Source organism: Stegodyphus dumicola, chromosome 7 (genome assembly GCF_044657685.1).
Source record: "Stegodyphus dumicola isolate Sdum_Otavi_A_Nest chromosome 7, ASM4465768v1".
Classification (NCBI taxonomy): Eukaryota; Metazoa; Arthropoda; class Arachnida; order Araneae; family Eresidae; genus Stegodyphus; species Stegodyphus dumicola.
In genome coordinates this window covers 19,618,696-19,632,627 of record NC_140774.1, presented here as the reverse complement: position 1 = coordinate 19,632,627, position 13,932 = coordinate 19,618,696, and the positions used below count along the sequence as shown (strand labels likewise).

General features: G+C 33.4%; 1 protein-coding gene across 5 annotated transcripts in view; it reads right to left on the bottom strand.

Annotated features, from left to right (window-relative positions):
* The window catches only part of LOC118204962 (uncharacterized), a 97,074-nt gene extending 91,763 nt beyond the window's left edge, over nt 1-5,311 (bottom strand). For 4 of the 5 annotated variants that reach the window (XM_085819936.1, XM_085819937.1, XM_085819938.1 and 1 more), the window contains exon 1: nt 5,066-5,311. The gene's annotated coding sequence lies outside the window, so the exon portion shown is untranslated. The remainder of the gene's footprint in view (nt 1-5,065) is intronic. The other variant, XM_085819940.1, reaches the window with a different exon arrangement.
* Nucleotides 5,312-13,932: the final 8,621 nt, after the last annotated feature.

Genomic DNA, 13,932 nt, shown 5'->3' with positions numbered 1-13,932 from the left:
ATTATTTTTAGTGGTTGTGCGTGATAGAAGTAGGGATTTGTGATTATTTGTTATTTTATTTATTTGTGAACCATAGTATGAATTTTCTGGATAGTGTGTCTGGCTGTCATATAAATACGATACTAGTGATTACGTGGCGGCATGTTAAAGGCGGTATGAAATTGGTAATATCTGCTCTTCGAAAAAGCATTAATGGTAAGTGCATTTTATTTTATTCTTGTTCTTATTTTGTAGAATGTAATGTTCATTGCTTTTTTTTTAGTATGAATTTCTGTCGTTATTGTTGTTTTTTTAAATTGTTTGAAATTTATTTTAGTTATTTTGTTGATTAGTGCGTACCATCTGAATTCTGCAATTCGTAGATGTTTTTTAAAGTTGAAACAGAAAGCTGTGTACATGGTATTCTTTGAAATTTATTGTTGTTATGTTAATTTATTAAAGTGAGGTGCGCGTAGTTCGTAAATTCGTTTGTTGCCTAAATTGTGCAATTCGTAGATGTTTTTTTAAGTTGAAACAGGATGCTGTGTACATGGTATTCTTTGAAATTTATTGTTATGTTAATTTATTAAAGCGAGGTGTGCGTAGTTCTTAAATTCGTTCGTTGCCTAGATTGTGCCATTCGTAGATTTTTTTTTAATTAAAACATATCGCTGTGTACATGGACTCTTGTAAAATAATTTTGGTTAGAAACTTCACGGTTTTGCTATCTAATTTTTTTGTTTTTGTTTCGGAATTTTAGCTTAAATTGTGCGTTCAAAACGTGGTTTTTGCATTTGCGAAAACCGTGTTTTTGGAGACATTTTAGGCTTAAAGTTGGAAATGTAGACAAAAAATTTAGATAGCAATATGGCAGCGTGGAGTTTCTCGCCAAATACTTTTGGCGAGAAATTTGGCGCCTTGAGGGCGCATATCAGAGTAGTTCCAAAAAAACTTCTCGGTAAAGGGCAGAATCGTCCACTTATTTGTTTGCCGCTTCTTACAAGGGTAAAAACAATTGGATTTTTGTCAATTTTTTTTACTTTTTAAGTGAAAATAGGTCAATAGATAAGATAATCAAGATAAAGTCAAGATCATAGATAAAGCCAAGGGTGTGCGCAGTTAGATTTTTGTGCAATTCTGGGATTTTTTTTTTTTTTAAGTGAAAGTAGGTTGATGTGTATATGGATACCGAGTATGTGTAATTCTTAAATACGCGTCAAGCAGTGGGTGATTCTGCCGTTTACCCAAAATTCTATTGCAGACTTTTCGTCAAGAGCAATTTCCAAGTTGTTAAATCCATAGGCTATCAGAAAAGGATTTAAAAAATTGGTACTATTCGGTTTCGAAGGCCGCAAAAAATCGCCAAAACTATTGTTGATGCCAATGCTGCCAAAAATAATTTCGGCAACCCTAATAACTGCGGCAAGAAAGGAATGTTTTAATTTAGATGAAAGGTTAATTTCATATAATACTTTTTTATTATTATAATTTATATGAAAAAGGCTAAACATGACTGAATGGAAGCATAACAGTAAATAACTATTTCAGATCATTATTATAATTTATATAAAAATTGCTAAACATAACTGAATGGATGCCTGCATCGCTATTTCGCTACCAACTTATCGCTAAAGCATAATTTCATCTCGTTGGTTGTTCTAACGTAATTTTCTATAATGAATGATGCCTTTTCTTTGAAAATATTCTCGGTAAAGTGCAGAATCACTCACTTATTTGTTTGCCGCTTTTTACAAATGTAAAAACAATTGGATTTTTGTCAATTTTCTTTTCCTTTTTAAGTGAAAATAGGTCGATGTGTACATAGATAAAGTCAAGGGTGTGCGCAGTGCCATTTTTGTGCAATTCTAGGATTTTTTTTTAAGTGAAACTATGTCGATGTGCACATGGATCCCGAGTATGTGCAATTCTTAAAAATGCGTCAAGCAGTGGGTGATTCAGCACTTTACCCAAAGATTTGGCGCGCTGTTAAATGGACGGGTTTGCTAGATTTGGCACTTTTGCGCGTACATTTTCGCTGCAATTTTTTTACGGCCCTCGAAACCGAATAGTACCAAAAAATTAAACTAGTATTTCAATGGCGTCTTAAGAAATATAGAGCTATATAAACTTGCGCAATCTGAAATCAGTGCATATGCTAGATTTGGCACGCTGTTAAATGGGCACGTTTGCTATATTTGGTGCTTTTGCGCATACATTTTCGCTGCAATTTTTTATGGTCCTCAAAACGGAATAGTACCCTAAAATCATAATACCAGAGCCCTGTGGAAGACTTGTGAAGAAATATAAAGTAATTAACAAATATTTAAATAGAGATAAAAATTAATACATTATGATAGACTAAAGACAAATAGTTAAATAATAAACAAAAATACCAGAACACACCTTGCCTAAAACTTTGGCTTGATTTAATGATTTTACTCAAAAACTGAGCAGTACTAGAGCTGGCTTAGGCTGAATTTAAGGCCTCAGTATAACTTTACATACACAGCATTTAGTTTAAAACATGTCTCTCTTTTATTAGACATTATTTCGGGAAAAGTGCAGAATCAAACACTGGTTGGCACATTTTTAATAATTGTACGAACTCGTTATCCATGTACACACCAACCAATTTTCACTCAGAGAATTGCACAAAGTCGGCAATGTACACTTCCTTGACTTTGTCCATGTACACATTGATCTATTTGCACTTAAAAAGGTCAAAGGAAATTGACAAAAATCTATTTCTTCTTACTTTTGTAAAAAGCACCAAACAAAATGTGCCAAATAAATGGGCGATGCACTTCACCCCATTATTTCTATTTTAGAACTATTAATGTCAAAATTAGATATGCCAAAACTGAAGAAAAAAACCAAAATGCAATGAACAGGAAATCTGACTAACACAGAAACAAGAATATCAACTTTGAACTCTATGTTTCATTATTGGGTTAGAGAGAAGGGTACCCCTTGTATTATCGTGAAGGTGTAATTTCATAAGGTTAACTTGAAGTTTCTGTACGATTTGGAAAGAAAGGGGAAAAGAACATTACTTGACTGGTGTGTAAATGAAGGTTTACTTAGTAGCCATTATTAAGTGTCCTGTTTGTAGGAAGGAAATGCATATAGTCGGACGATACGGAAGATATTTTTTACTTTTATTTTGTGAATTTATGAGGTGATGCCAGTATACAGATTCTAGTTCAGATAATTTTCAGAAGTTTTTGGATGCTGTTAAGGAATATTGTTTGACTGAAAATGTGTTAATTTGTAAATAATGTACGTGGATATTTCCTTTCTGTATTGCACAGATGAATTTCCTTTTTTATGCTATTTCATTGTTTGATTTAAAATGTAGTTTATTGAGTTTTTTTTTTTTTTTTTTGTTGTTGTTGGCTGCTTCATTGACATTTTAAGTGAATATAGTTCGAAGTGTACATGGGCAATGTCAAGAGAGTGTGCAATGCCTAGTTTGGGCAATTCTCTGATGTTTTTAAGTGAAAATAGGTCGATGTGTACATGGATAAAAGGAGTGCACAATTTCAAGTTTGTGCAATTCAGGGATTTTTTTTCTTAAGCGAAAATAGGTTGGCACCAAAATAACAAGTCAAAGAATTGCACAAACTCGGTATCCATGTACCACCAAAAATCACCAATTTTCATCAAGGGGTACCCATAAACATACTTTTATCCATTGTTTTAATACGATACTGTATATATAAGAAAATATATTCTAAATAGTTTACTGCAATTAAACTAATGAGGAAGAATCAGTCTTAATAACATGAGTATCTGGGGCTAGGTAATGTACAGCTACCATAATATAAAGATTTTATTTTGCTTATTTTCAAAGGATATGAATATGTTATTGTACAACTTATGAAATGTAATAGAAGACGTGGCATTTCGTTTCATTATGTAAAACTTTAAAACAGGTAAACGTGCAGTATGATCCTTTAATTTCTGAATATTTTCCAAAAATCATTTCTTCTTTAGATATATATACATACTGAATTCTATTTTATATCCTTTTTATACGATTACATATTTATTATATACAACAAACATAAAATTTCTACGTAGTTGTGAATCAATCAATTTCAATTGTTTTAAATGTATGTTAAAATATATATAAAACTTAAAACTAAATAGTCAGTTATTCTGAATTAACACTGCTGAAATATTAATGAAGTTTTCAGAAAATTATAAATGAATAATTTCTAAAAAAATACTGCAGCAGTATATAAAGTAAAGCAAGATTGTCACACAATCAAATATAAAAAATTCATCAAAATCAATCACATTGATTTTTGTCATTTTTTTTAAGACTAGTTGTTTAAAACAACAAGCGTACGAGACACTGAAATCAATGTCAAGTTTTAGCACTTAAATAGGTAACAAATGAAATTAAAAAGGACTATAAATAAACATTTGACATACATTTCTGCTTTTGTAGTTCAGTAATATACTTTAATACATAAATTTTCTATATGATTCAACATTAAAACAAAAGCGCCTTCATAAGTTTAACAATTCTACTAAATTACTTCCGGAAGTCAGAAATCCCACACAGCAAGTCACTTAACTTCTAATTATTTCATTCATTGAATATATCTTAATCACGGCTTTCACTGAACAATAACATTTAACATATCAAATCGCTTAATGAATAAGAAAAATAAATCTTAATACGTATCCAAAAGGTATTTTTGCAGTACACGCGAACAGAAAACTGCAAATTAAATGATGTTTCCCATAGCATTAGGCTTATTACTCTACCTCTAGCTCTACTTTCTTAAAATTGGGGATTTTAAAGTTAAAGGAAAATTAGATTTTCAAGAGTAGAAGAAAATAAAATCATACACAAAGGAAAATACATCGTAACTATACTATAATATTAATTTATGATATTTTGTTTTATCAGAGCAAACATTCAATAAACAGTTCTTAGTATTCATATCATATTTTTCTGGTTATTAAACAAGAAAATGCCTGTTTTAGCGTTAAGCCAAGGTATTTAAAAACTAGACACAGCAATAAGTAAACAAAATTACAACATCAAAATAAACCCCGAAAGGGCACTTACCCACACCAGAAGTGACGCTAGGTCGTCGAATGGAAGTATTTACGGCCAGTTCAATTCTGATCAATAAAGCATTACTATTAAATTATCTTTAAATTACTTTAAATACATGGCACAAGAATTTATAAAACGAATCCATTAAACAATAACACCTGTCACATTTTTTTCCACAATTAAAAAAATAAAAAGCGGTATTTAAAGCTGTCTCTCCCTTTCCCCCTTACAGAAAGATTATTTCAACCAGTGCCTCTTCTTCTCATGGGACTGAAACATAATCCCGGAAGTGAAAGCGGTATGTATTTCTTCCGGCTAAAGCTATGCCAAAGTAAAACGAAGAATTGTAAATATATAGTATGCATTAAAAAAAATAAATATTTTGAATTCAACTTAGTTTGAATTTGTTTCGCTTGAAGAAGACTGTCAGCACTTCAATTCCACAATTTTCGCATAGAAAGCATCTAAAAATATAAGATGTATAACGTCTACAAATACACACCTTAGATATTCACATATACGTAAAAAAACTCAATAATTAAATCGATCATTATATAATAATTTATGGCTATGACCAATTTTACTGCCTAAAGGTATCATTTAATTAAAACATTTAGACATCGTCGGTTCAGCCAAACTCGATAAAGTTCGCTGTTACGGGTACCCGCGTGTAGACGCTATCCCGGCATATTGATTCCTGATTTTCGATTCTTTGAATGTTCTAACAGCTTATGAAACACAGCGAAGAAAATGAAAGTTCAGAACAGTTTTCACAGTATGGGTGAGCACATAGATATGAGTCCAACAGAAACACACCTGCGGTGCAGGCTTTGAGGCGAAGGTAAGTGCGCAAGATAAGCAACTGACATGTCGTGGATAAAAAGAAATGCCTTAGCTCGCAGAATTTGAGAGTTTCTCAGGTGTTGCATTAGCAGATTAGAAGTAGATAACATAAAATGCCAGTAAACATAAATGCATAGAAATATATATATATATATATATATATATACATTATATACAGGTAAGGTTCTCTAAATATAAATCGCAGGTAAGGTTAGCTACATATTTACAACCATCAGCAGCTAACCAGAAAATCAAAAAAGTGAGAGAATGTGCATAGATATAATTAAGGTGTCAAAACTGAATATTTGAATTTTAAAAATAACAGTTAATTATCAAGATGTCTGAGGACCGCAAGCGGCCGTTTTCGATTACTGTCAGAATTATAGTCATAATTTAGCACTGGTATTGTTAACATTTGGCATATTTTTGAAAAATTTATCTGCGAGATTAGCAAAGTAAACATATAAAGTTCGCACTTTAAGCTCTTGGTGAATTGCCGAGTTTCTGACGAACCATCGACAATTCGCCGCTTGTCTGAGTAAGACATTCTGAAGTATTTGAAGTATCTTTACATTTGTAAGACTAGCATTATTTATTTCCTAACATAAACATAAAGTATAGAAAAAGCAAAAAACATTTATAAATACAAAAACGTAAGTGATGCCATTCACAAAAAGGGTAATGTTATTTTTAATAGTTCGCTGGCTTTGCCGCAACATCCTCACCCTGGTCAATCTCCAGGGGGATAACCAGCTGCACAGGTCGGGTAATGGTATGTCCATTGGTGCGCAGAACACAAGTACGGACTTTTTTGTCGCGCCCAAGGATTAGCTCCTCAACACGGGCCTTTTTCCAGGTGTGGCGAGGTCTAACATCTTCTTGTAGTAGGGCAATGTCCCCTTTCCGTATTTTATTTGTTTCAGATGGATTCCGCACTTGATGAAATGTACGCAAGTCCATCAAATATTCCTTTTGCCATCTTTTCCAAAAGGAGTCCATCAAATGTTGACGATTCTTCCACATACGATTTAAATTTGTTTCAAGATTTGTGAGGCTGGAAGGAATAGTAGTTAATTTCTTTTCTTTTCTATGAGGAAGTGCAAGGGTGTTAAAGCTTCCTCAGAGTCATCTTTTATTCCATATTCGTGGACAATAGGTCTACTGTTAAGAGCGGCTTCAATATCACATAATACAGTGCTCAAACCAGCGTAATCGAAATGAGCCTTACCTAATGTTTTCCGAAGGCATAGCTTAATTGAGCCTATCATTCTTTTCCACCATCCTCCCCACCAAACCGCTCGGGGGGCGATGAATTTCCATTTGATGTTGTGGTGGGCATAAAACTGTTGTGCCTTGGCAGAGGATATAGTATCCCACAATAATTTCAGCTCTTTGTCCGCAGCGAAGAACGTTGTGGCATTATCAGTGTACACTGTATGAGGAAGTGAACGTCTAGAGACAAAACGTTGTAATGCAAGTAGGAAGATGTCAGTATGCAGATCGGAAACTAATTCTAAGTGGATAGCTCAAGTTGTAGCACATGTGAAGATGACAATGTAAGCTTTTGTAACGGAGTTATTTTTTACGTAGAGTGGTCTAGCAAAATCAATTCCGGTAGTTTCGAAAGGAGATGACTTTTGAATTCGCTCAGCTGGTAATGGAGCTTCTATCTGTTCACTTCTCTTTTGTTTCAGTACTTTATATGGAAGGCAAGTCTTTATCACCTTTTTAATGGCTTGTCTTGCTCTTAATATCCAATATTCTGAACGAAGCTGAGAAAATACAATCCGAACACCGAGATGATGCATTCGTAAATGTGTTTGGCGTATCAGTAGGCTTGTAAAATGATGAGAACCTTATGGGATGTTTTTCAGCATGAGATAAATCAGGAAATTGTAGTCGACCACCAAGAAGTATAATATTGCTCTTGAAGAAAGGGTTAAATTGTTTCATCCTTGATTTCTTAGGGAGTGATTTTCCTGTCAACAAAGCTTCATATTCTGAAGGAAACGATTCTTTCTGAACGGTCTGTATCCAATAAATACGATGTGATAAGGTCGCAGAAATCTACGACGAATGATTTCAAATTCAGAGTGCAATATACGTGATGAAATCACGGGATTAAATATAATTATTTAATTTTTATTAAAATAATATTAAGTTGTAAAAAAATAGTTGTTATTAAAATAATATTAAATTGCTGGAAATGTTATAAACGCAGGCTCGAGAGCCACGTATGGCTCTCGCACGACTGATGTATAGAATTTGATTTTCTAAAAAAGATAAGTTTTTTCTGTTCAGAATTGTATGTAGCCATTTTTTAGCATTGAATAATTTTTTTATGCTGTGTTTTGTTTTCAACCTGATGTCACAACCCAGGGTTTGCATAGCGGTTTCGGCCACTACACCACAACAAGCTTGATTCAGTTCTGTGGCATGTAATTCACCCACTAACTTTTCTTGTTTCCTACAGTTGTGAATAAAGCGAAGAATCCAAGATGTTACACGTAACAATCGAACGTAAGAACTGTAGTTTCCAGCCTTTATGATTGGTTGAGTAGATACGATTTTGAAGTGTCTGAACTTTTTCTTTCTTTGCCTCGAAGTTAGGACTATAATCTTTAGAAATAGTACGGAATGAGGCCAATATTCTAGAGATTTGACTAACCATGGAGGGCCGTTCCACCAGATTTCCAGGTTTTTTAGTGTTGATGGTGAAACACCTCGAGAAAGTTTGTCAGCTGGATTGTTTTTGCCAGGGCAATGTCTCCATTGTGAAGGATTGGTATAGGAAATAATTTCTGTTACTCTGTTGCTAACAAAAGTTTTCCATTTGTTGGGGTCACTGCGTATCCACCCTAAGACAACTTGGGAATCACTCCACAATGTTGCATTTGACGAACAGATGTTTGTTTCAGCACAGAAAAATTGCAACAATCGTGCTCCCATCAGGGCCGCCAATAGCTCCAAACGAGGTAAGGTAACTTTCTTTATAGGAGCTAGTTTGTTGCGACTACACACTAAATTCACATTCGATTGGTCACCTTTAAAGGTAACAATGTACAGAACTGAACCATAGGCACGTTCAGATGCGTCACAAAACACATGAACAGCAAAAGGAACATGTGATGAAATGCCTATGCATCGAGGAATTTGAAGGGAGCAAATGTCATCAAGTTCTTTCACAGCTGCATACCGTAAAGGTGATAAATTAACAGGTAGTAATTCATCTCGCTTGATTCCAAGAATCCATTTATCTTGGAATAAGATTTTCCCAAGAATAGTAAACGGTGAAAAAAGGCCTAAGGGATCATAAAAAGTAGCAATGCAGCGGAGTAACCATCCCTTTGTAAGTGGTTTGTCTGTAGAAACACAGAGGGAAGTCTTGAATGCATGTTTCAAAGTATCAGAAGTTGTATTCCAGCCAATACCTAAGACAGTTGTTTCCATTTTGTGAGATTCTTCATGTGTTTGTAGTACATCTTTGAGTTTCAAAGAGATTGTAGGACATTTTTCCATAGGCAATTTAATTAGAGCCATTAAATTCTTGATATCGTGATATAGCATTATAATGCGTGATTCAGTTTCCATACTAGCAAGAAAGTCATCCATATAGAGATGTTTATATATCACTGGTGCAGCAATTGGAAATTCTGCGATACATTTTGCAGCCAATTCTCGTGTCGCAGCACAGAGTAAAAACGGACTGCAAGTAAGGCCAAATGGTAAGCGAGTAAATCTGTAAACAGTTATTTCATCTGTAAGAGTAGTAGGTTGAGATGAATCAGATTTTAATTTGTACCAGAAAAATTTTGTGACATCTCTGTCTTCTTTATGTAGTTGTCGCCAACGACGCACGCTCCGCTCTTGGGGAACGGAATGATTTAGATATTGTTCCTCTTTTGTGTCAAATGTCAAATAAAGTGATTCATACAAAATAGTGCCAAGTTTAGATGAGTTTGAAACCAAATCGGAGTCTACAAAAGCGGCGGACCAGAATCGAAGAACGCGGATCATATAGGTAAGCAACCTTTCTTCATTTGCTTAGAATTTTGAATGATCTGTTTTTTACTGAATTGAAATGATAAAAATTTTTGGCGCCTGAACAGGGACCACCGATGTAGACTATATTGAAGTGAAAGATTTAGGAATGTTTGAAAAATAGCTCCTTTTGATTTGAGAAGTTTATTTATGAGTTGAGAGTACTGATTTTTAATTTGAAATATTTTCTATCTGAAATATTTAAACATGTTTACTAAAATAGAAGAATTAAAGAAAAGGCGAACTGTAGTTAGCAGTATGACAACAAAGTTCATAAATAATTGTAAAGAATACCTCCAAGAAACAGAACACGATTTGTGTATTCTTTTTAATGAAAATATTGATTTATTAGATTCAAAATATAGCAGCCTAAAAGAATTAGATAAACAAATACAAGAATTAATTAAGGCTACTGAATATGAATCGGGATTTGAAACTTGTGAAGTTTATTCCGAGAAAATAATTTCCATGAAATCAAAACTAACATTTATGTTAAAAGAGAATAGGAAACCTGAAATTCCTGTTTCGAATACATTTGGTAATATTGTGAATGATATTTCAAATATTTCTGTATCTCATTCAAAAATTAAATTTCCCAAATTATCGATCAATAAATTTTATGGCGATCCTGTTAATTGGTTATCATTTTGGAACCAGTTTGACAAAGCGATACATCACAATAGTGATTTAACAGATAGAGACAAATTTAATTATTTGATTTCATTTTTATCAGGCGCTGCTTGTAATGCTGTTAGTGGTTTTACATTATCAAGTGAAAATTATTTCACCGCAATCGAGTTACTTAAAACACGCTTTGGTAGAACAAATTTAATTATAAATGCACATATGGGAAAACTGCTAAATTTAGAACCTGTTAGGAATGCTAACAACATATTTGCATTACGTAAGTTGTATGATGGTATCGAAATACAGATAAGAAGTTTGAAATCACTTTATGTAACTTCTGGCACATATGGCACGTTATTGACACCAGTTTTATTAAAGTTAATTCCGAATGAACTGAAACTTGATTTCCAAAGAAAAGTGAAATCTAAAGATAACTTCGATGTAAACGAATTATTAGAGTTCTTGAAAACGGAAAATGAGTGCGGCGAATCTATGCTACAAATTCAAGATAAAATAAACAACCCTAATTCGAGCCACTTTTCTAAAGAAAAAAGAATAAATAAAATTTCTATTCCAACGGCTGCTGTGTTAAAGGTTTCAATTAACAGCTGCATATTTTGCGAGGATTCAGAAAAAGAAAAACATACTTCCGATGCTTGCCCGAAGTTCTGTAGCAGAGAGAAAGGCGTCACTTCGGAAACTCGGAATATGTTATTTATGCCTTAAAAGGGGTAACCATTTGGCAAAAAATTGCTTTAACTTCGAAAAGATAAAGTGTGATTCATATGGTTGGAAACACAATAGTTTAATCTGTGACAGAAATAGTTTAGATGAGAAAAAATCAAATAAGAAGGATCTCAATTCGACGAACAAATCATGTTTAGAGAAAGTTTTATTACAAACTTTAGTAGTAAGAGTGCGTGTCAATGGTCCAGAAAAATACTGCCGCTGTTTAATTGATTCTGGGAGTCAACGAAGCTATGTATCTAAATTTTTAGCTAATGCTATGCAATACGAATGTATTAACGAAAGCAGTGTGATTCAGTCTGTTCGGAGGAACTGAAGTGGTTGAAACTCATAAACAGTTCGTTGTACGTTTAAGTAGTATCAAAAACGATTATCAGTGTAACTTCAAAGCTTTTGATCAGGCGAAAATTTGTTCTGATATTGAAAAATTGAACATCAAGCCTTATTTAAATGAGTTAAAAACCATAACATATTCTTGAATGATGTTGAAGGTAGGCATAAAAAATTGTTTTTCGAGCATTCGCCTTCTGAAATTCATATCCTCATAGGCGGGGACATAGCGGGAAAATTGCTTACAAGGAAAATAAAGAAGTTAGAATGTGGATTAGTTTGCATTGAAATTTATTTAGGCTGGAGTATCATGGGGAAAATTCCCGTAGAAATAGAAAATAAATATGATTATTCTTATGCATTTTCTATGTTAGTATCAGATAGTAAAATTTCTGATTTATGGAAACTTGATACTCTTGGGATATTAGATCCTTCAGAAAGTCAAACTAAAAGGGAATTAAAAAAACAAACAATGACACATTTTCTTTCCAATGTGACAAGAGATGAATAAGGAAGGTTTCAAGTTTGTTTACCCTGGATTGAAAATCATTCCTACTTCCAAACTATCGGTAAATAGCAGAAAAGAGATTAAAGAGCACAGTGAAGAATTTAAGGGATGGAGGATTTTTAGAAGATTATGACACAATTTTTAAATCTTGGGAAGATGATAAAATAATAGAGATTGTTCCTGAGGAAGAAGTTAATAACGCCTCTCATTATTTACCCCATCGTGCTGTTATTCGAATGAATTCCGCCACGACAAAAATAAGACCGGTTTTCAATGGATCCGTAAGAACTAAAGGATCACCTTCCATAAATGACTGTTTGGAAAAGAGTCCAAATTTGATTGATACTGTTCCAGCTATAATAAATAAATTTCGACTGGGAAAAATTGGCGTGAGCGCTTATATTAAGAAGGCTTTTCTGCAGATAGCACTTAGTCCTAAAGACAGAGATTATTTAAGATTTTTATGGTGGGAACAGGGAAATTCTAAGCGTTTGAAAATATACAGGCATAGAAGAGTGGTCTTTGGAATAACCAGCAGTCCATTTCGCTTAAATGCAACACTAACGAAATTAATGAATGAAGTACCAGAAAATTATCGTGCGAGTGCTAATAAATTAGTAGAATCCTGGTACGTTGATAATTTAGTTACAAGTGTGAATGATGAATCAGAATTAAAGAAGTTAAAATAATGATGCCACTGAAATTTTGGCAAGTGCTAAATTTGAATTACAAGAGTGGGCATATAACTGTCCTCGAAATGCAAGGGATGCATTTGTTGTTGAACCCATTTTAGAACAGTCGAAGCTTGATAAATTAAATGAGAATGAGTTTTTCGATGATCCTTGTGAAGCTAAAACGGTCACCATTTTGGGACTTCTTTGGGATTTGCATGATGACACATTAAGTTGTGATATTAAGGGATTAAATGAATCGAAACACAAACCTGTTACTAAAAGAACAATTTTGTCTGAAATTCATAAAATTTATGACCCTATTGGATTCACCTGCCCTATAATTTTAATTTCTAAATTCTGTTACAAAACTGCTGGGAATTAAAAGTAACTTGGGATGAAGCTCTTCCTGAAGAAATTCAAAGGAAATACATGAAATGGAAAAATGATGCAAATCGTTTAACAGAAATAAAAATTCATCGACAAATGATGCTTAATATTGATTCTGAATTGAAATTATCCTTTCATATATTTTTGATGCATCCCGAATGGCATATGCAACCTGCGTTTATTTAAGAAATGAAAATGGAAATGAAGTTTCTTCTCATTTAGTTCAAGCTCGATCTAGAGTTGCTCCTCTAAAACCCACATCAATTTGTAGACTAGAATTATTAGCTTGTGTTGTTGGTGCGAGATTAATGAAATCTATAAAACAAGATTTGAAGGAAGAATATATACCTACGTTTTATTGGACAGATTCAAGGAACACATTGTACTGGATTAAGAATAAAGAAAATTGGGGTGTATTTGTTATGAATAGAGTGAAAAAATAAGAGCTCTTACTAATCCTGATACATGGAATTATGTTCCTGGCAACTTGAATCCTGCGGATATTCCGTCAAGAGGATGTTCTGTTGAAACTATTAAAGCCAAAAGAGGGCTTGAAGGTCCAGCATGGTTGAAGTTGAATCCAGACTGTTGGCCTACTTGTGATATTTCTCCTGACAAAGATATGATTGATCGAGAAAGAAGAAAAACAGTTGTATCCTCGTTAACAAATTTAGATGAAGAATTTTCGCATTTATCACGAATTTCTTCTTTTGAGAAAA